General features: G+C 36.3%; 1 non-coding gene across 1 annotated transcript; it reads right to left on the reverse strand.

Moving 5' to 3' along the window:
- Positions 1-22,557: 22,557 nt before the first annotated feature.
- LOC114632851 lies at positions 22,558-22,721 on the reverse strand. The gene has a single exon (XR_003713142.1). It is a non-coding gene; the product is annotated as a U1 spliceosomal RNA (small nuclear RNA).
- Between the last annotated feature and the right edge of the window lie 673 nt (positions 22,722-23,394).

Consider the following 23,394-nt stretch of genomic DNA (forward strand, 5'->3'; position numbering starts at 1 on the left):
ATCCCCTCTGCCATCTCACTCAGGGATCTACACAAAGCTTCCCTGCTTCCCCAGATGAATTTCATACACATGGAGCATTGAGAAATACAGGGCCTCAGAAAAATAGATTTTTGAAAAACTAAATGAGAGTGCTGATTTGAATGGAACTATCAGAATATTTTTACTTTCTTTTACTTCCTTTATTTAATGATTCCATTATTTCCATAGAAGGAACACTGCTGGAAACTCAGGCTAACCTGGGCCTTGCAGCCCTCCCTCACTCCACAAATTGAAGATAGCTGGGAAATGAGGTCAGTTATAGTATTGGCTTCTTCTGTGTTTGTTTTATCTTTATGCTTTGTGATTTATTTGTTTTGTTTTGCTCTGTTAGTTTGGTAGCTGCTTGGTTGGTTTATATATCTGTTTTCACTCTATATCCTTTTCTTTGTTTTCATTTCTCTTTGAATATCATTTTCAGTAGCATTTTAGGACTTTAATTACTCTAAGTACTCTTTTGATACAACTATTTACACATGGTATGTTATCTTCTAACCTGTGAAGTTTTTCTCCCTGTCTTCCATAATAGAACTTCATAAATGTCCCTTGATTGTCCTATATTCACAGAATTTCTCTTTTCCATATTGCCAACCTCTCGTTCTTTGCTCCAAACAGCAAACAGGATTTGATTGTGGGCTGTTGTGTATTAGGTATTCTCTATCAGAGTAAGCATGGCCCATCTAATTCCAGCTTTTCTGTATGGTCTGTCTGTAATTTCTTCAGTTAATTCATTCTTTCATCACCCCAGTTATGTTTCCAGAACTAAGCTCTTTCATGCATGATGATGGTGGTTATTTCTTTGTCTTGTTGTATAATAATATAATACTTGCTTCATAGAATAAAGATAAAAAACTATATTGTATATGTTAAAACTCTTTATGCTTTTATTTGATATTTGAGTATACATATATGTGTATTTTTTTCATATATTTCATGTATTCATCTCTAAGGGAAACAATATTTCCATTAGAACAACTGGTAATAGTTTTGTTTATTCCTTATAAACATGTTTTTAGAAATGTGAGAGGTTTACAAGATTGTTTTATTTTCTGTATAATTGCTTTGGCAATTTGATGATGCTGTTGCCTTGCTTATCTTAGTTTTATTAGAAATGATCAAGTTTTCTTGATATTTTTAGACCTTAAGATCATAAAATTATGAAGCACATGAAGTATTACAATTTAATTTTGAAGTCATACTTTGTTTACTCAATATTATTAGTCACCACTTATTGGGATATTGAATTTATTCAGCAAGCCAATGATGCTTTCTCAAGATTTTAAGTCCTGTCTGTTTTTCATTTTGTTCGTTTTTATCATGATTTAATCAAAGTCCAATAACATTTGTTCTAATGTGCCTTATTTATAATCACTGCCTTTTAAATCACAACCAATCTACACTTTATGCTACAATTTTGATAACTGTGTTTGTACTTCCAGCATCTGTTATGATTTTTGAAAATGTATTCCACATACTGCTGTAACTTTCAAATATTCTTAACTTGAAATGTAAAATTTTTGACATTTCTGGTTCAATTACTTCCTTTTATTTTTGACTATGAGTTACATTTTCATGTTTCTTTCATTCTTGGAAGATTTTAACTAGATGCTACATTGTAGCATTTTTATTTTTTATATGACATTTTATATTTTAATGAACATAGAAATTTGCTCTTTAGTGGTGGTAAAGTGATGAGGAAATATGTGAGCTTTCATTTCCTGTTTTTAATTTCTGTTGGAGTACATAATATTTGTTCTTTAACATTTTATTTTTCTCACCAAACAAGACTAATCACAGTACTCAAGCAGACCCCAAAAGAGTTATGAACTTTTTCCTTCAGGATGTTGGGCAGTGTCTATTGTTATGAACACATCGTGAGCTGGATATTCTTGTGTGTTATCTACCTATGGACTTCTGTTGTTAATGTTACATGTTTTAGTTTTTATTGGTAATAATAACTCGATCAATGCTTAAAGTTTGGTTCTTGAAATCGACTTTTTTATTTACATTTATTAGTCTGGAGTGGTCTAAAATAAAAGACAGAAAACATTGATTCTTATTCCAAATTGATTAGATATAGTTATTTTGTACTCAATATATTTTTATCATATTATTTTTGGTTGCATTTTTTCTTGATACTTTTTTTCATTTTCAGCTTTTTAAGGTTCTCATTTGATATTTTTAATGTACTCATTAGTCACAATATTATATAAACTTTATGTAACAAAGCCAAGGTTCAACTCCATGGGTTGTTTGCATTTATATTTTAAATTTAACATCATCATATTTTAGAGGGATTGATATTTTTAATAAATCTATGCACTGAAGAACTGGACATTTAATCTCAGTGATATTACTTCCTTTCAAATGTATTCATTTGACTTCTAAACACATTATATCAATAGACATTTTTACCAAATTAAAAAATGAGCTAGTATTATTTGCATCACTACTAAATATATGTGCTTGCTGGTTCTGTAGATTGTTAGTTTCTTTGTTAAATAGAATTCCTCTTTAAAGAAATATGCTGGACTCCTTTTGCCCCCATATCAACTAGGTATGGCTTTGTAAACCCTATACAATTTTTTATCTCTCTTTCTAGAGAACATATCCTTTGAAGAAAAAGTTACACCAAATTCCAACCTGTCCTCTGGGATAAAGTTTTTGCCACTATTGTAGCTTTAAGATGACTTCAAATAACTCTTTTTTGTCAAGATTTCAAGTTTAGCTTAGCTTGAACGTTGATCTGAAGCAAACTAGTTCACAATTGCTCTAAGAAAAAGTTTCAAATGATTTATTTTCAAACAAGAAATATATAATATTCCTTTTTGTTTAATATATACCTGTCACCAATGAGTTAAAATATGTAAGCAGTCATAAAGAATTTATCTCCACAGATGTATTAAATCATTCATTGAGAACCACCATTCATATTAAACTTTTTAAACTAGAAAATGAAACTTTACAGTTTTATAAAATCTCTTTTTATTCTCAACAGGGAGTTAGAAATGAGAAAACCCAGAATTTTATACATTTGAAATTTGATACACTGGATTATTCTACGGTGTTGCTTAGTTCTGAGTTATAAATAGAAGCATGAACAGAAATATTTGAATGAGGAATGCCAAACTAAATAAGTTAAAACAAATTTACTCAATCAAACAAAATTATTTAGTTCCAATATCATTTATAAGATGGTTAATTTTGCAGCCTATTCAAATATATACTGATGAAGAGGAAAATAATTTAACTTATATCCTAGTAGTAATATTTGTTATTACTTTAGATTCAATTATTTAATTCTTACACATCACATGAATATATTTTATTATTTCTTACTGAAAGATTTAAGTACATAAGTAAAGTTCTAGTATAACATTTTTTATGTTGTTAGGGTTTGAAATAACACTCAATTAGAAAGATTTGATTTAGGATTATAGGTAAAATGTCATTTCTTTATGACTTGTTAGCAACATCCTACTTCCAAGTTATCTTGTGTGTACCTTTTACTTAAATAACACATTTGGCAATTTTAGTTACAAAAGAACTCAACTACATTCTATTTTATTTACTTAACCATGTAATTGAAACCACCAAGACCTAATAGATTAAGACAATTTATAATTCATTAGAATGACAATTATTTTAATTATTGTATATATGCTGTTCCCTGATGTGGAAGTTTCTGGTTGTATCATGTGATGGAGCCGCACATTGTGTTTTTCTGAGGGAGACACATGTGGTAGTTTGCTGAGGCAAGACCTGTGGCAAGACACTTGGTGTTTGGACTATAAATAGGACTTGCATAGCTGGCCTTGCAATGCTTTGTTGATCTCTAGTCTTCATCTTTGACTTTATTGGCTTTCACTGTGTTGCAATAGGCACAGCAGAGAACTTCTCCTGGTGAACAGGCTGGTCCTGGTCACTCCTGATGACTCCTGTCAATTTGGCAGAGGCTTGACTGTTTCTGCTGGTTTGTGCCACAGAAACTGATTTGTGTCTGGTAATTGCAACTGTACCTTTGTACTGAAATGGACTGCTGCTATCCTGACAGATTGAAATTGTCTACCTCCCAAAAGATACTTCTAAAGAGGTCCACATTCCTTGTACTATTTTTAATCCTTTTTCCCTTATCTTTTGATGGTGGTCTAGAAGGTGTTATTGAACCATTTGAAAGCCCTATTAAAGGTATGTTCAAAAAATCTAAGCCTACAGTACCATTTCAATCATGACTCAAACAACATGGAAATAACCAACAACTAACCACTATCAGTTTGGATTAAAGTCCCTCTACAAAATATGAGATCCATACCTGAAACTTGTTTGATCCAGAACATGTGGCTAGAAGAGTCATAGACACTAGGGGAGAACGTTCTTTTTTTACTCTGAAAAAATTGATATATGGTATTAAACCAACCCCTAATAATTTATTTATATACTCCTATATTAATGTATTCTTAACACTCATCAGAAGAGCTTTATATTCGGTGCATGTTAATTCACTGAGACACACACACACACACAACCACTGAACAGAGTGTAAAAGAATGGCATTCTCAGTATAAAATAGGACATATATAGAAAACTCCTCTTCCAAAGTCTCAGGAAACATTGAAAAATAGGAAGAAGACAGAGTATGAAAGCCAAGGTAGTGAACACATACAAAGAAACAATGTCCTTTGTACACAAGAAGAGAGCCGTAAGAAAGAATTCACTGTAGAGAGAGGTATAGTCAGTTATCTGACTCTCATCCTAAGTGGATCATGCAATATTGGAAGAAAACACATTCATTGGACAGCATAAACTGTGTTTGAGGTGAGCATTTTAAAAATACATAATTTCGGGTAGATAGGGAAGTAGGGCCAGATCTGTGAAGAATTGGTAAAGAGTGAATATAGTCAAATACCTCTCATTAAGAATCCCATTAAATAATACTTTACTAACATTTTGTTGCAACATTTTATAACTACATGATTCAAATTTACAAATATTTTAGCTCTATAGTTTTGTATGGAAGGGAATGGACCAAAAATATCTCATTCAAAAGTAATTTGAAACCAACAAGAAAGAAAATATGTGTGCTTATATACCTGTATGAGATGGAGGCTTTCTGTTTATGTTAGTGTATCCTTTCCCAAATTTGTCACATCAAAATATATTTTTCCAACATAATATTTTTATTGAAACTTTGGGGAAATTCACATAATATATTCCTGTTGTATTTGATTCCAAGTTCTTTGTCCACCACTCTCCTTTATGATGTCCTTCAGTAAAAACCAAACCAAAATAAAACAATTTATCTTACCTATATACTCATATAATCACTGGGGCATGGTCAAACTCCCAGTGCCCTGCCCCCTAAATAGAGCTAATAGTCCTTCCCCTCATGTAATCATTCTGGAAGCCATCTGTTGTGGAGGAAAACACCCCAGCATCGCCGTTTTTAAGAGTTCTCTCTGACAGCTTCTTGTCTAGGCTGTTATTACCTATTTTTTGGAGGGAGGTGTGTTACTGAAGTCTTCCTTGTCCCTCTTTCACAACTGTGTATCTGCATGTCATCAACATGACATCAAAAGTAACTTATTTGCTCTTTATAGGGTGTGAGAGCATGAATCATGGGCTTCCATATGATTTCTGACACCAGTAAAGACTAGAAAAACGCCCTAGGTTACAGTAGTCCACAGACCAAGAAAGATAAGGCCCTCCAGTGCAGCTGGGATCACGGACATCAACATGTATTAGTAACGCAGCCTAAATCATGGACAGAGACATGGACTTCTGCAGCATCAAGGGCTTGGATATCACCATGGTCCCAGGTGGCAGCACAGGCCCCTCAGATCTTTATTGTCCCCTAGCAGAAGCATAGATATCAACATGGCTTCAGGCAGTAGGGTAGGCCATGGATTTCTGCTTGGCTTTGGTGGTCACATCACCCATGGACATCAACTTCTACCCCAGCTGTAGCAATATATGACCCTCTACAGCAGCCAGTGACCTGTTCACCACTAAGATCTGAGATACCAGCCAGGTCCCTCACATAAGTATCATAGGTTCAGGTCAACATCCACATGCCAGTTCTCAGACAACAATCCTGACTCCAGTCAAATCAGGCCCACTGATCATTGAACATAGTCCTCAGCAGCATCATGGAATATCGTGGTCCTTTGAGGAGTTATAATCCAGAAAGTGGACCATTCATCACCTTGAGCCTCTGTCACTGTCCAGATCTAGGATGATCCTATGGTTTGGAATCTTGTTTGGAGGCTAAGACTAAATCTGTTTAAATTCTACGATGCTGCACACTATCCTGTCGACAACACTGATCAAAGACCTGACTCCACCATTTCTCTTGCTTCTCACTGTTGTCATGTGACCTCTTTTACCTGTTCTGCCTCTCTCCACATTGAGAGTACCTCTCTGTTCCTCCATAACTCCCACCTCTCCTTCACTAGTCTGCCTTCACAATGGTGCCCACTGGACCAGGCCGAGAATATCCTGCCTGTGCTTGGGCAGGGCACTTTTATACCTGTCTTAGGCTACTGATCAAAATTAATTAATAGTTGGTATTAGTTTAGCATTTTCATTTCTTTAAGTTCTGTATTTTGAGATAATTTTATTTACTTTATGCATTAGGTAAAACCCCACTTGATTTAATATACTCAAGATTCTGGAAATAAACATGAGACATATTTTAAAAGCATTCTTAAAATATGTTTAACTAAGAATTTAATGTATAACTTAAGAATTATGAATTTAACACTTCTGATAATTAAAGAAAAATTGTTTACAACTTCTTATAAACAATGGAACAAATGAAATTAGAATTAAGTTCTGGAGCTTACTATCACTGACTTACTTTATATAATAAAAATACTATTGTTGACAAATTGCAAAAATCACATTACTTAAATATTATCCCATCATAACTATTGATGGCTAATGTACTATTTTATCACTTATATTTCCAGAAATATGCATAAAATAGTGAAATTTTTTGTACACACTAATATTTGAGTACAAATATTTTTAAAGTGTTAAAACTGATTAATTACCTAGAGCTATCTATATAATTGATTAGTTAAAGAATAGCTTTTAAAACAATAATTACCAAACTAACCATACTAGTAAGAATCTTGGTTTATTTGTTTTCTCTTAATCTATATTTACAGAAGCTGCCAAAGATGTGTGAGTTATATCTTTTTATTATGTGCTGCACATTCGTTTCACAAACTTATTTGTATGTATTTATTGAATAAATCTATCTGTCTCTCCTGATTAAATTTTCTAATCAAATTGCTTAGTTGGAAGTGTAATTAACTTCACGGACAGCAATCATCCCATTTGTTGTGGATTCCAGACCTATATATTCATAATAAATTTAGTGCTTTCTTGAGAAAACTAAAAAACTGAATGTAATAATAAATCTCTTCATATGTGCCTCTGTCATCTAGTACTACAAAGTTGAGAAATAGCTTTTTCTTTGATGAAATTTGAGAAAGTTTTATCTTCCCTTTGAGGAATGTCAACTTTAGGTACATGTTACAAAATGCAGAGACACCCAACTAATAAAATTATTTTCTAAATAAAAATGCAAATATTTCTATTTATCAGAAAGTATGTATTTTTTTATTGAAAAGCATTTCCAATGATCTAATTCTATAAAGAGTTTGTTTGCATACAGTCCAGAACAGTTTTTTTCAAGCAGGATTGTTCTTGTTAGAGAGTTGGCAAGCAGAAAGCAAAGAGTTGTTCACAGACTTTTGCTATAGGACTTTTATTTAATGAAAAATGAAAAGAAAATAGAGAAACTGAATATGACATTGGAACATACATGAGTCAAGCATTTAAGGACTTCCCCCACTCTCACTATGCCTGTTTTACCCATGGACAACGGCCATATGCCATTAAGAAACTTGGCTGTGTAAACTGGACACTTTCCAATGCCTCAGTGTGTCAAGAAGAAAAATAAATAAATATTGGAGCCAGGATGTTCCATACCTTATCTTCTGAGAGTTGTTAACTTAGAGTTACCATATGTGGTGGCTGTTTATGGTTAGAATGGTCAAGATCATTATTGAGGATATTGAGCCTCAACACTAATCTTAGTGTCAGGAATTCTGTTTTATAGTAAGTCTTCTGCAGTCAAGTGCTGGCAAAACTTCAAAGCTAACCTTCAAAATCAGAAAGCTTAAAACTGTGCTAGCTTGTTTGGGTTTTATAAAATGGTAAGATTTAGCAGATTTTAGGACTCTTGAAGCTTTGTAAGTCATCATAGAGAAAAAGTTAAGCTGTGAAGCTATGTTCAATAACACAGTATTAGATTTATATAAAAGGTTTTCATCTTGGGTTTCAAGGAAGTTGAGATTTCTCTGGGGTAGAGAATATAAGATATTTGCTTGTTTTTAATGATGTTGATTCATATGCTTAAATGTACGTGGTTAGAGGCTAAAACTCTCTCTGCCATTTAAAATTTACTTTTAAAAAATTATGTTTTCATATCTCTGTGTGTATGGACAATGAACGTATATGTGCTCAGAGAGGCCAGACACAGGCACAGTATCAGCTAGTGCTCTGAGCTGCCTGAGTTGAATGTGGAAAACCAATTTGTATCCTCAGGAGGACAGTAAGTTCTTTTAACTGGTGAGTCCACTCTGCAGCCACAAGACATCCTTTTGTTGTTGTTGCTACAATTTCTGTTGCTATTGTAGTATAGTAATGAAAGTGTGCTGCTTTCTTTTAGCAAATGGCTGGAACTCTAGGGAAAATTAACATTAATGAAGCAGTGTGCGGGGCGCGCGTGAAGTGGTCTCGCCGGCAAAAAACATACACACACGCGCGCACACACACACATCACACACACGCCAGAATCCTTCCGTATGAACACGTTTATTTCCCCAAAACCAAGATGGTGGAAGAAGACGAAGAAGGCGTGGGAAAGCACTGCCTATATACCCCAGAGCGGGGTATTCACCCCCTGATTGGCTGCTTACTCGTAGCGCGCCAAACGCCGTGGGATGGGCTTAGCTTTGGCGGGCTAACCATGGCACATGCGCAGTTTACTTGGTACTAGGAAGAATTACGGGCGACAGCGCCACCTAGCGATGGCGGACTTTGTCAGCTCTCGTGGCGGCTCCCAACAACTGCCCCTTTTTGTTTAAATATAGAGGGTGGCAGGGGTCCCTGGGAAGGTTTCGTAACTCCCAATTTTGGGGGGTCTCACGGCGGGTCTGAGTCTCTTTAGAGGGCGGTGCTCAAACTCTTACCCGTCACGGGGTCAGCCTCCCCACCCGAGGCTGCCCTGTCTTAGGTGGCCGAGCCTTATCCGTCCACTCCGTTATTGACTTACCAGACCTTCTATCCGTGGAACGAACACCTTAGTGGGCAGGGACTGTGTACAGAAATGTTTGAGGCTTTACAGGGTGTCTTTACCAGAAGCCCTAGGGTGCAGCGGCTGAGGAATCTGTCTACTGGCTATTTCCTTTTAGATTTGTCAAACAGACACTGGCCAATGTCCCGTGTCTAGGCTGACTGACATTTCTTCACAGCCAGCACCAAAGAATGGTGAGCGCTCTGGCTAGGCTACGAGGGTCGCGCACCCACACCTGGCATTCTCTGAATGTGCGCTCCAGGTTGTGGCCACTCGTAATGCCTGTCACCGGGTAATATCACCATTCGTGGTATACCTCTGGCATATGAGATCAGCTTATTCCCGTCGTTGGGATCAATTGACAGCTGGTCTGGAGACAAAAGGATGGAGTTATCTAACTGACTGCCCTTAGCCTGTCTAGCATGGTACCAGTTATGACTCAAACCTAAGGCCTGATCAAGCAAATTCCATCTTGGGGGAATAAGCGATCAAAGAACCAACAGTTTAAAACCGTCTCCCTTACCCTACCAGGTGCAATGGAAACACAAGTCCTCTGGGTGCAAGGGCTAAGGGGAACAGAAAGAGATGCAAACACCCATCCCTGTGCAATGGAGTCATCTCCTAGGGGTGCAAGGGCTGTTTGTCTCAAAACTCAGGTACCACAGCTATACAGACAAGAATCAGCCAGGTCGAGACTCCTCACTGACCCAGTGTATTGGGCAAATCTCTGGGGTGCAACGCTGATGGCCTAACATTTAGCACCACCACTCGCAAGGGGAGGACTGCTCATTTTCGAAGCAGTGAAAGCTACACTGCAGGGAAAGCCCCTAGTACTTTGGTCACAAACGCCTGGCCAATAATAGCCTTGCCAAAATTCTATTGAGCTATGAGTTCGCAAACCAATCAAAGGATGAATACTAAACCACAACTTAGGGTAAACTAAACAGGCTTACTCCCACTTACTTAAAAAAAAAGGAAGGGGGGAAAAGGAAAAGAAAGGAAGAAAGCTGAAGAATTCTGGGAGGACAGTCCCTCAGTCAGGAACAGATCCACGTGCGTCGAGTTGATGTTCACCACAGCTGCTCTCAATTTTCTGAGTGTCTCACTGAAGTTTTCTGAGCAGTTTCCTGTAAGATACTGAAACAATTTTCTGGACAGATTAGTTACACGAGTAAAGTTTTTATACTGTACACTGGTGATGTAAAGTGTACCCAGTTTTTTCTCACATCTCAATTGGGCTAGTTGAAAGAGGATATCCAATCTCTCTCTCACTAAATCAAGGCGTTGATTAAGGATGATTAGCCCGCCTTTTAGTAGGGTACTGGCGGAGGTTTGAAGGTTAACAGTCTCTGCCACCGTGGCTGACAATTGGGTGTAGTGCCCACCTGAACAGAAGTTGACATAGCAATCTCAGTGGCAGTGGCGGTAACGGCACTAATTAATATCGTCGTCACTATGGCTGCAGTTATACCAAATCTCCTTTTTGTCTAAATAATGACAAAGTGGAATGAGTCTCCACGAGGATGGGAACCCATCGCGTGACTCTGGCAACCATAGTGCAAGTGAATCTTTTTTTTTTTTGGTTTTTCGAGACAGGGTTTCTCTGTATAGCCCGGGCTGTCCTGGAACTCACTCTGTAGACCAGGCTGGCCTCGAACTCAGAAATCCGCCTGCCTCTGCCTCCCAAGTGCTGGGTTTAAAGGCGTGCGCCACCACCGCCCGGCTTCTAGGGTTTTTGAATTAATTGAATAACCAACTCTTTTTAGCTGAGTGAAGTATCAAATAAAGCCAAGCTGAAGGCAATCTTGTCTTCTAATAATTGTTAATTAGCCCCAGTATCTATCAATCTTTTAAAACCCTTTTTTTCTTCAATTATTAATTTAAGATTAGGTTTTTAGTTACTGATAAGACCTAATACACATCAGAGGAACCAAAGCCATTTTGTCTTCTATTACACTCAACAATTTTGGCCTGGCCCAAAAGCTGCTTTGAATTTCTTTGAGTCTGAGGCTGACCCCTCCCTAAGGAACAAGCAAGGCAATAAACAAATTCTAGAGAACACCCTTTTTGAGGCGGGACAGGACAAAAGGAAAGTCTGAAATCTAAGCTCCTGTCTCAACTACTCTGTTAAAGTCTAATTTAAATGTAAATGTTTTAATCTTGGCCTATATCCTGAGGCCTGGCCCAAGGATTATCCTTCTTGCACCAAGGACAGGTTTGTCAAGTAACCTTGGTCACTTGACTGTTGTTTAAGCCTCTGTTCTTGGGACAGTCACTTTAAAAACTATCTAAATTTCTACATTTAAAACATTCCCCATCTCTATGGCTCTGTGTAGTTATGGCCAGAACCTGATTGCATGAGGGTGCAATTTCATTGCAAAGACAAGTATCTAAGTCTGTCTTTGCTTGTATGATTTGAGGGCTGTGTGGGCAGTTTAACCTGATTAACATCACACTGACCTTGTCTTACAAGCACGTTAAAATCTCAGCCTTCGTGTCTTAATTTAAATGTAAACGTTCTTAGTCTTTAGCAGGCCAGCATTGTATCACAACCCGTTTTAAATATTTTTATTTAACTCTACTTGCTGTCCCCCTTTCCATAACATGGGCGAATCAAAAAACTTTAAACTCAAGATTACAACTGCCAACTGTAGCCAATGGAATACTGGCAGTTTAACTAAACTTTTAAATATCTTTGTAGCATTAGAGTGTAACCATTAATTTTGAGAAGCAAAAGCAAAACCAATTTAAACAATTTATCTTCTCTAAAATCAACACCAAGCAGACCACCCCTATGTTACAAAGTTTTGTCACCAATTCTCTACACATGAATGCATGAAGCAGCTTTTAATCTCATTGAAGAGACATTGGTCTAAAATCTTATTTTTTATATACCTGGTTTCTGAACGACTCTAACACTGAGCTAGTTCTACGCCACCTTTCGTTATCAAAGTTGTAAATTTTTAATTATACCCAATAATTTAAGCCAATAGTCTATAACCAAGACATGTAGAACATTTTTATACTTTTAAAACCAATCTGAAACAACAATGAAATGGCTATATATCTCATTTTTAGATCAAACAAAATTTCTTGTCTTTCTAGCTGTAATTTCAAGAGAAAAGCACTTTGTCACAGAGGTTTTTCTAGGACAAAATGACTCTTAGCTTCCTTATAAAACCCAAAATGTTGCTGGTCTCTTTTAAAAGCAGCTTATGTCAACCTCAATTCCTGAAAAGACCTTTTTTGCTCCCAAAGGTTGGATCAAGCAGTTTTAACGATCTTTCTTTTTGAACACGTAACAAACACAGAACATTTAGACAACGAAACAAAAGGCAAACACAACACGTGGACATTGGCGCGCCAAGGACAAGAGACAAAAAGGACTCTAAGAACTACAGAGAATTTTAGGACTTTTCCCGAATTCTCTGCTTCTAGATGAACTCTGAAATAGCCTTTTCATTCTTTTTGTTGACACAGCTCAGAGAGAGGGCACCTGTATTTTTTTTTTTTTTTTTTTAAACTCTTTCTCTCTCTCTCATATTTAAAATGTAACTTTTCATCTCATTCATCGGAGATGTAGCGGGTAGTTATTTTAACACTTCAATACCCTGCTTTCTAATTCCTTTTCTCTCCCAAACACTTTTCTTGCAAACACAGCTTCTAATTAACCATTACTAACTCCAGCACTCGATCTCGCGGCGGCGGCCGGCTATTCGGCTGGCATCTATCCTCCCCATCCGTCTCTCCATCTGAGTCCTCTGAGGGAGCCATCTCCTCCGACCCAGAGCTATCACGCCCCAGCACTTTCTTTACCGGATAAAGAGATCTTTTCCTGAGGCTTCCTATCCTCTCGTCTCTCCCGAGAGCGTACTTTCTCTCATCTCTCACTTCCTTAGACTGTATGTCTTTGGAAAGGCCTTTTTCCTTAAATATACTTTTTCTTCCTTTTTCTTTCTGAATTCCTAAGCGCTTCTGTCCTGTCTCTGTCCCTGACATGCTGATTTGTACTATTCTCCGAACCCTCACGAAAACCAGGAGCAGAAAAAGTGATGCTGTTAGCACCAAGGCGAAAGCCTCTAGCGTTCCTGCCAACTGGGGAGGGAAGTGAATCAAATCAAATCGAAACATATCTTTCAGAGAACGTTACCCCGTCCTACGGTTCTGGATTCACTCCACGCGTGGATAGGAAGCTGCGGAGGGTCTTCTGAAAACGTGCCGGCGATGGAAAATTCTCCCGGGTTTTTCGGCACCAAATGTGCGGGGCGCGCGTGAAGTGGTCTCGCCGGCAAAAAACATACACACACGCGCGCACACACACACATCACACACACGCCAGAATCCTTCCGTATGAACACGTTTATTTCCCCAAAACCAAGATGGTGGAAGAAGACGAAGAAGGCGTGGGAAAGCACTGCCTATATACCCCAGAGCGGGGTATTCACCCCCTGATTGGCTGCTTACTCGTAGCGCGCCAAACGCCGTGGGATGGGCTTAGCTTTGGCGGGCTAACCATGGCACATGCGCAGTTTACTTGGTACTAGGAAGAATTACGGGCGACAGCGCCACCTAGCGATGGCGGACTTTGTCAGCTCTCGTGGCGGCTCCCAACAAAGCAGGAAAGTAATATATCAAATATACCATCTATCAAATATCAAGATGATCCAAAACTGTTATCATTTTTGTGACTGAACATTTGATTATGTATATATACTGGACATATCGATACAGAAAGTTTTCACACATGAACTCACAATAGCTGTTGTTACCAGGAAAAGACTCGTGTAATAGTAAGTCACTCAGCCTTCATGCATGGATGGGGGCAGAGATCATGAGGATCCATCTATAGCTGAAGACCTATTGGCAGTTGATGGTTGCTGGAACACTAATTTAGGGTATGTGGCGAGTATTGTGCTGCACTTGTTCAGCTACAGGCCCTCTCATGCTCATGTACATGCAGGGAGCATTAACTGAGCTTTTTTGTATAAATAATAGGAAAGAAAGAGAGAGAGAGGGAGAGAAAGAGAGAGAGGGAGAGGTAGAGAGAGAGAGAGAGGGAGAGGTAGAGAGAGAAAGAGAGAGAGAGAGAGAGAGAGAGAGAGAGAGAGAGAGAGAGAGAATGAAAACTGGGACAGGGATGTGTTGAAGAATCTAGGAAAAACAGGAAGTTGTGTGTGTGTATGTGTGTGTGTATGTAGTGTGTTTTCAAAGGGCAAGGTATTCTGCAAAAATCACTTAAAAATCTTCATATATATATATATATCATAAACACATACATATTTACGTACTCATCAACATCTTCCTACACATACACACACACATACACACACACACACACACATATATACACACACATGTATGTCTTTGATGATATAAAGTTTGTGATGTTCCTGTTATGTGATATTTCATAAGTTGCTACCACGTGAAGGGATAGAATAGATTTTTACAAAATTGTTTATTACATTCAAGATTAGAAGAAAAGAGGTTTCTTTAAGACAAGACAGAATATCAATGGGGCTCCCAAAAGATTATACTCAGTGAAGCTGATAGGAAGTAACCAAGAGAAATAGTACTTGTGGACAAATGTCCTTATTAGAGATTAAAATAACTATGAAATTTTCTATATATTTTTTATTACTGTATTTAATATTCCTAGGTCATGACTAGGCAAAAAGGATCAGGCTAGCCCATCGTACTCAGTAGCTGATGGTCTAGACATTAAGGAATTTCATACTCTGTTTTTTTCTGTAAATGTGGAGACAATTTCAAAAACAAAAGGATGAATGAGTGCATGAAAGCTAAAATAACTTACAATATAATATAGTAGAAAGACATTAAAAATGATGGCTACTGTGAGTGTTCTTTGCCAATGCAGCATCATCTATGAGATTTCTACCATCTCAGATGAGAGACTAGCTGTGAATGTTGGTTTTTAGTGATATTACACATTTGACTATGAAAGCAGGAGAGGGGAGTCCATTTTTCTTCCTGGAAGCTATATCTAAGAATATTATATCATTTTTGGAGATATTATGATAGTTCTATGGCTTTAAATGTTGCTTTTTAAAAGAGGTCTTTCTCTTGGAATCAGCAGCACAGTATCAAATATTGATGTCTCTTTGCTACTACTGCATTTCTCAATGGCAAGAAATCATCATAGTTTCTTAATCCCTAGTGCACTGGACATATATTCAGACAATAGTTTCTCATCTTCTGCTTTTTTTTTCCTAGAATGACATCTCCTTTATTAGTGACATCCCAAATTTTACTGTGCTGATACATCATTTTTTTTTTATTTAGTATATGACATTTAACTTACTCTGGCTTTTATCAACATCACGAAATACCTGTAAGATGTCATCTCAAAAGATTTATTTGGATCATGCGTTTAGAAGCTTCCATTCATGGTTGGTTTGATCCATTCCTAAGGGTGGTGGTGGTGATGCAGAATATTGTGGCATGAAGCATTAATGACTTAGGACTGGAGATCACATCTTAGGGGAGGTTCCATGAACTCATAAGTCTGGATCCTCTTAGATGTGTATTCCATGGCAGTTTGTATATAGTTCAAGTAGCCTAGGGTGGTGGAAGTAAACAAAAGAATGGACAGGTATATGTGTAATCATGTCTAGGTCTATAAACAGTGGAAGGTATGGGCACACTTAGATTCAAGGTGTTAACCAGAGGTTGGCCTGGGTACACATTTTACTATCACTGCTAGGCCTATAGTTTGAATGTGGTGGTGAATCTGAGGTAAGGAAGAATGAACTGGCAGGGAAGCTGCATGGTGTCTGGAATAGGCCAACTCTGATGGATAGGAATACTAGAGGCAAGACTTAGAAGACTAGGCCTGGAAGAAAGCTGTTTAACTTGGATGAGATGTTCAACTTATATACTGAAAACAGGTATGGGGGATAAAGGTTTAGAAGATTCACTAGTCTTGATCTGGAAACAGAATATGGGATGTAGATGAAGGCTGGAAGTCCGATATGGCAGGGATGATGGCTGAAGAGATTTAGTATGGAAAGTATGTAGGTGTTGATTTCAGTCAATACCTCAAGTGGGGTGAGTTTTTGGTCTGTAGTAAGTATTGGCAGTGAGTACCAAAGGACTGGATATGGCAAGGAATGTATGGCAAACGAACCATAAAAATAGTTCATCTTTCAGACGGGTTATTAAATAACACAAGAGGTCTTAAAATGCTAAAGCAGAATGAATGTTATTGACAAATAATATTGTTTGTGTGTTACCTTAGCAAATTTATTAAAAGCCAGAGTCCTGATTTGTTTTTGAATATAAATTATCTTAGTTTCTTACTTATCTTTACACACTTACAGGTTAGTGAGTCAACTTGATTTTAACTATTAAAATACTACGTTGAATATTGTTCTTTTTAAAACATATTGTTTTTATACTATATAATTTTTTTAGTAAATCAAATTGAAATAAAAATATTTAAGAACAATAGAGTTTGTAAAAGTATCAAATTTAAAATAAATTAATATACCAGTTAAAATTAAATGAAACTTTGACTAAAATCTAATATCATAGTCACATATATGAAAATATTTCTGAAAGAAAACTTCTTACATATTCATGTTAATTCATGGCCAAGTTTCATAAATGTGTGTGTGGGGTGCTGTTTATGTGTGTGTGAGTAATGCATTATATAGGTATGGTATATATGTGCATATTCTTACATATGTGTATATACATATATGCATGTGAGTACAAACACATATATGCATGAGTACAAACACATTTGACTTTGACTAAATTAATTAGAATGAAAGCTGATATTTGTATTTAATACAATCAGCCGTTTTCCTGCTTCCCTACTTCACACTCATTTTACAGATTCATTTCATTGAAATATTTGTGAAATATTTTGTATAATTAAAACCAATAAAATACACACTTCTCAAGAAGTAAAGCCAAGGCACATCCACTGTCTATTGTCTTCTGCAAGTGAGAAGGGGTACTGTGGATAGGCTGCTTTGGTAGAATTTCGAGGGTATCTAGGGTGCAGAAGCCCTTTGTTATGGTCTGATGTACTTCACATTTTAATGAGACACAATTTAGATTTCAAAAGTGAATGTGTGTCACTTAAAAACAGAATAAGTGAATCCAATGCCAAAAGCACACTTGTAATACTTCATTGTTCCTATATAGGACAAAGAAAAGCCTAGTTGAAACTAGAAGTGATTTATTTATGCAAAATTTAGCTGAATTAGCCAACTCCACCCCCATTTTTGGGTGTATATGTGTGTGGGGGGAGGGTTTTAATGGTTGAAGCCATTGCAGATTTTCTTGAGAAAGCTGGCAAAATCTAAGGCAAAATTTATCCAACAATTAGTCTAAGATTTAGACAGGGTGCAGTCAGAAAATATGTTAGGCTCAAGTATATGCTTTGGGCTAATGAAGACGATAACAAAGATCACTCCAAAGGTTTGTCCCTTTAAAACATGATTGTCCTACTACACAAAAGGTATACTTAAAATGAAAATATAAAAACAACATTCAGGTAAAATCTTCCTAACAAATGTTAAGGAAGCTGTTAGCTTGTGTTTTAATGAACTGATAAGAAGGTATATGTGATAATATATTGCAACATCCTACTGGTGTTAGCAAAATGCTCCAATTACTGCAGAGACTTATGGGAATCCCCATTCTGAATTTACCTAACATCAATGAGTTCAGAGATGTAGCCACATTCAAATGAATGCTCTCACCATTAAGTTAACACCATGAAGGCTAAATCATTTGATTTCACTTAGCAAAAACTAGAACGATGCTTTTACAACAGCTGACATGCAAGCACTTTACATAGTTACTAACTCACAGTGTCTGTTCAGATAGCAAAGGCAGTATCTCCATGTTTCAACTGTTTGACACAATGATGGATTATTTATTTACTGAACAGCACTGGTGGCCAGAAAATCTGATTTCCATGCATGAAATCCATGAAACCTCAGTCACTGAACAGTTTCTTTTACATATGGCAAAGGTCATTCATCAGGGGATTTTCTCACGTTTTGTGATTGGTCATGCCTCATTTCCTTCAAGAAAATATGATTTCCCTAAAGTCCATGCATTTTTAAAAGACTCACATAAGACCCAGAAAAGTATTTCCTCTCTGGTATGATAAGCAGAGAATATAGAGTCTAACCTACAGAGAAAGACATAAATGTTAGTAGCTAAAAACCAAATTTAAATCTATCATTAGGGAAGTTTTTGCATATGCCAGGTACAAAAGGCTACAGAATTAGACACTTAACCTTGTCATTTAATCTTAGAGTGTTTAACCTGTATTCAAACTTTAAATACTATAACTCAAGACATACTTTGTTTATTAGAAGGCATTTGCATTATATAATGTATTTTAAATTTATAATTATTGGGTATATGATTATTGTTTTGGATTTCTCTTGAAAAATAAATAAGGAAGAAAAATAAGGCATTAGTTCTTAGGATAATTTCTAAGAATGAAATAATTCTGACAAGATAAAACCATGAGCAACTTAGAAAGTACTGTTTGCTGGGAATAAAACTAATAATAAGTAACTGTTTTAAATTAAATTCAGAAAAATATAACCTCATTATTTGGATTTAATCATAGTTATGAAGTATTCTTTGGGTCGCATTGGAGCAGTACTCTCAAAGGGGATACTTTCCTTCAAAACTTCCAAATGTCTGAAATGTAATAAAAATAACAATAGCAAATTCGGCTTTTCTAGGAGACTTCAGAGCCCTTGCTCAAGTCAGGCCAATATGAAGGAAGGTCAGAGACAATGGCACCACTCGTGCTACTGAGAATGCTTCTAAAGACAATGGCTACAGAGAGTGGGGGAAACTCACTGCAGATGAGAAGTCTGAGTGATGGAGAAGAATGTGAAAGGAGTTCAGAAGATCTTTGGAAACCCTGCTGTGATGTCACTGAACACAGCATCTAGGCCCAGAGCAGAGCTACACATGGACCTTTTAGGTCCCAGATTATTTTGAATAGTTATGATCTTTTTTCCAAATAAGGTAGTTTCTGATTATAAAAGGGTGCTTTCAAAACCTGTTTCTACTAATTATCAGCAATATAATTTACTTTTTTGATTTTAGTTTCTTAGGTAGAAAACATTTATTTTTATATGAACATTCAAAGTTTGATATTTTAAGTATCTTTATCCACCCACATGTCTTAGTGTGTGTGTGCATGTGTGTGTGTTAGTGTCTGTATGATAGTGTATGCATACACAGGCACGTAAACATTCTGCCATAGTGTCCATGTGGAGGTCAGAAAATAACTTGCAAGAGTCTCTTTTTCCACTATTGTTGTTTTGCAGATTGAAGTCAGATTGTCTGAGTTGGCAGCAGGTTTCTTTTAATGTTTAGCACCTGTGTGGTACCAATGTTAGATTATCAGGTCAAAGTATAAGAACGTAAGAAGAAAATCATGCTTCAGAAAATCAAACTTCCTCAAAGCAAATGTGTATGTTTGTTTATGTGTGTATTCATCCATATGTGTGTGAAATATTTACATTAGACCCATTCTAATTTAATTATAGTATTATAATTAAATATACTAGTCTTAATAAAAATCATTTTGCTAATAATTCTTGCACATTTAACATATATAGAATTACTGATATTTTTACTCAATTATAATTTTATGCATTGTAAAATTTTAAATTTGTTTTTATTTTACCAAGGTAAATTAATTTCAAAGAGAACTAAACATTGGATATTTTTCCATTGGTGATTTAAAACCATCAATTTAAATTAATAGCTAAATAAGCTGAAATGTTAAGCAATATTATTATGCTTGTATCATTATTATAAATTCCCAAAAGTATATAAATAATATTAGTTTTGATGTCTAATTTATCAGTTAATATTTAATTTGTGCCCTGAGTTATTTTAACTCTAGACATGTTTATTATTGATACTATGTAAGTAAAAGTTTATTTCTGTAATTTAAATTAATGTGATGGAAAGACCCCAAGGACGACCCAAAAAAATATGAGTGTGAGTTTGCAAGCCTTTATTGCTGGCTGGTGGCAGTTGGAAAAAAAACAGCTTTCATAAATTAGTCCTGACTGCTTTCTGCAGAGAACTTTGGGCAGTTGTTGCAGAATGTAGAGCAAGCAAGCAGTATAACAGAAGCAAAAATTCAAGAGTTAGCTGTGGCATCTTGACCTCAAGTCCCTGGGGTACAATTAGATAATTTTATGAACATTTTTGTCTGTGGGTATTTGGAGGTGCATGTGAGGTTTGATGTTCCGCTCTAAGTCAGATGTAAGAGAAGTGGTTCTCAATTTTCTTAATGCTGTTATCCTCTAATACATTCCTTATATTGTGGTGACTCCCAACTATAAAATTATTTTTGTTACTCTATAACTGTAAGTTTCTACTATTATAAATTCTAATATAAATATCTGTGTTTTCTAATTGTCTTAGGCATCCCCTGTGAAAGGGTTATTCAATCCCAAAGGTATGTGGCCCACAGATTGAGAAAAATTGCCTTAAATCGCTACAATCTGGTCAAGATGGAAGAAAGTTGGCCCTATCAAAAGATGATATCCCCTAAGTATAAAAGTATATAATTTCTGAAACTGTTATTGTCAGTATTTTGGGGACAGAGTCAGGAGGCAATGTACTCAACATCTCCAAACAAAGCAGCTAGAGAAGATTTGAATGATCACAGGAATTTTGATGCTGTCCAAAGCAGGGTAAGTGGTTTTGATACAGAAAATAATTTAGTAACTACATAGCTGTGCTTGTTGGACTTTGTCAACTTGACACAAACTATCATTAACCAGGGGAGGAGGAATCACAGCTGAATAATTGCCTTTATCAGATTAGCCTATGTCTGTGAATGTGGGGCATTTCATTGGTAATGATTGATAGAGAGAGATTAGCATACTGTGATCCTGAGCTGAGCGAGCCATGGACGCAAACCAGTACACCAGGGTTTTACTCCATGCTTCCCCCAGTTTCTAACTCAAGGTTTATGTCTTGAATTTCTGCTTTGTTTTCCCTCAGGGATGAACTCCAAAGTGCCTAATGAAATAAACCATTTCCACAAAAGCTGTTTTCTTCAAAATGTGTTTTATCAAAGCAATAGAAAACAGATTGGGGCACCAGAATAAAGCTGAGTTGCGGCCTAATAAAAATATTTTAAAAACCAATTTGAGCAGGAGGGTTAACAGCAAAAGAGGGTGCTCAGAAAAAAAAAAAGTTTAACATAACAATAATATAGATAAGAGTTCTCTAAGAAACAATCTCATCATTATCTTTACAATGGCCATACATGATTTAAGTGTGTATGTGGGAGGGGTTGCTAAGAAACCTAAAGAACATAGCAAGGTGGGTATTTAAGGAACACTTGACAGTATTATTATTGATATGACAAAAGTGTAACTCACAGAAACACCAGAATATAGGGTGTCTTTACTGTAAACAAATATTTTTGTTTAATATTTAAGGCAAGGCTTCAGGAAAGTCATACAGATATATATATATGCAGGCTTTCAGCCGAAATGAAAAAGAATATTCTTTTATGTCAGCATCTTTCAGCCAATGTTTCTAATCTTGGGAATTCTTGCTTCTTAGTGGGTCAGAGATAGGTCTCCTTTACCCTTCCACAAAACCATATTGTTCCATGTTTTTCTATCTTTTTTCCATAGACAATATTTATATTTAAAATATACAATTGTGTCGATGGATTGCCTCTTGCTGATATGAACTTTTAATTGTGGTTTTTATATGGTATTATTGAGGTTTCTATAAAGATGAAAGAACATTTGTCAGCTCTTGTTGAGCTTAACCTCTTCTGGAGAATCAGGTCTCTGAAAGGACAAAGCTGTGACCTACCCCAATGATATTTCTGGTTTCTAGTCAACAAATAAGCTGTTAATTACTAGAAAACTTACCCTAAAATAGTCTGCCCAGGTCCTATCTCCTGTTTTTATCACTTTAGCAGCACACACTCAGGTACACCCAAATGCAAACATACACTTAGCCATCAAGAAAAGAGACTTGTATATCTTAATAAAAGTAAACTGAGACTATATTTGTTCTTTGTAATAACAGTTACATTGAGAAGGGAATTTTCCTATAAAAGAAGCCCTTTATGAGTTTCCGAAACAAATACAATTTTTTTTCAGGGGAGAGCGCGAACACAGTCCCCCACTACCACAAATTATGAAGTCGAGTTTCCCGCATTTGGGGAATTCGCAGGGGTCAGCACATCCGGAGTGTAATGGATAAGCCTCGCCCTGGGAAAACAATCTTCGTGATCATGGTATCTCCCCTGCCAGGTAAGTATACAAATACAATTTTTTATAAAAAATTTAAAGTTTTTTCTTGAAATCTATTGTTACCAAATTACTATTCATTATTTATTGTAAACAAACCTACTTATTATTTACTGCTAAAGAATTTTTGTTTTCTGAAGTTATATTTTAAATGTTTTTATTATTTTATTTGCATTCCAAATGTTATCCCCTTCCTGGTCCCCACTCCATAAGTTCTTCACTCCATCTCCACTTCCCTTTGTTTCTGAGAGCATAAATCCCTCACCTACCTATCCACTCCCACTTCACTTGGGCATGAAGTTTCTACAGGATTAAGCACATCCTTTCCCACTGAATCCAGACAAGGTAGTCCTCTACTATATATGTATTAGGGGCTATGTATGTTCTTTGGTTAGTGGCCTAGCCTCTTGGGAGCTCTGATGGGTCTGAGTTAGTTGATGCTATTGTTCTTCCTATGGGATTGCAATCCTCTTTAGCCCTTTCAGTCTTTCCCCTAACTCTTCCATAGGGTTACCTGACATTAGTCCAATGGTTGGCTGTAAGTATCTCAGACCATTTCTTGTTCTGTTTTTTGTTTTTGTTTTTAATCTTTTTTTTAATTGGTTATTTTCTTTAAATTTCAAATGTTGTCCCCTTTTCTGATTCCCTTCCCCCAGAACCACCCTAATCCATTCCTCCTCTGCC

This window comes from Grammomys surdaster, unplaced genomic scaffold (genome assembly GCF_004785775.1).
Source record: "Grammomys surdaster isolate TR1022 unplaced genomic scaffold, NIH_TR_1.0 97, whole genome shotgun sequence".
Classification (NCBI taxonomy): Eukaryota; Metazoa; Chordata; class Mammalia; order Rodentia; family Muridae; genus Grammomys; species Grammomys surdaster.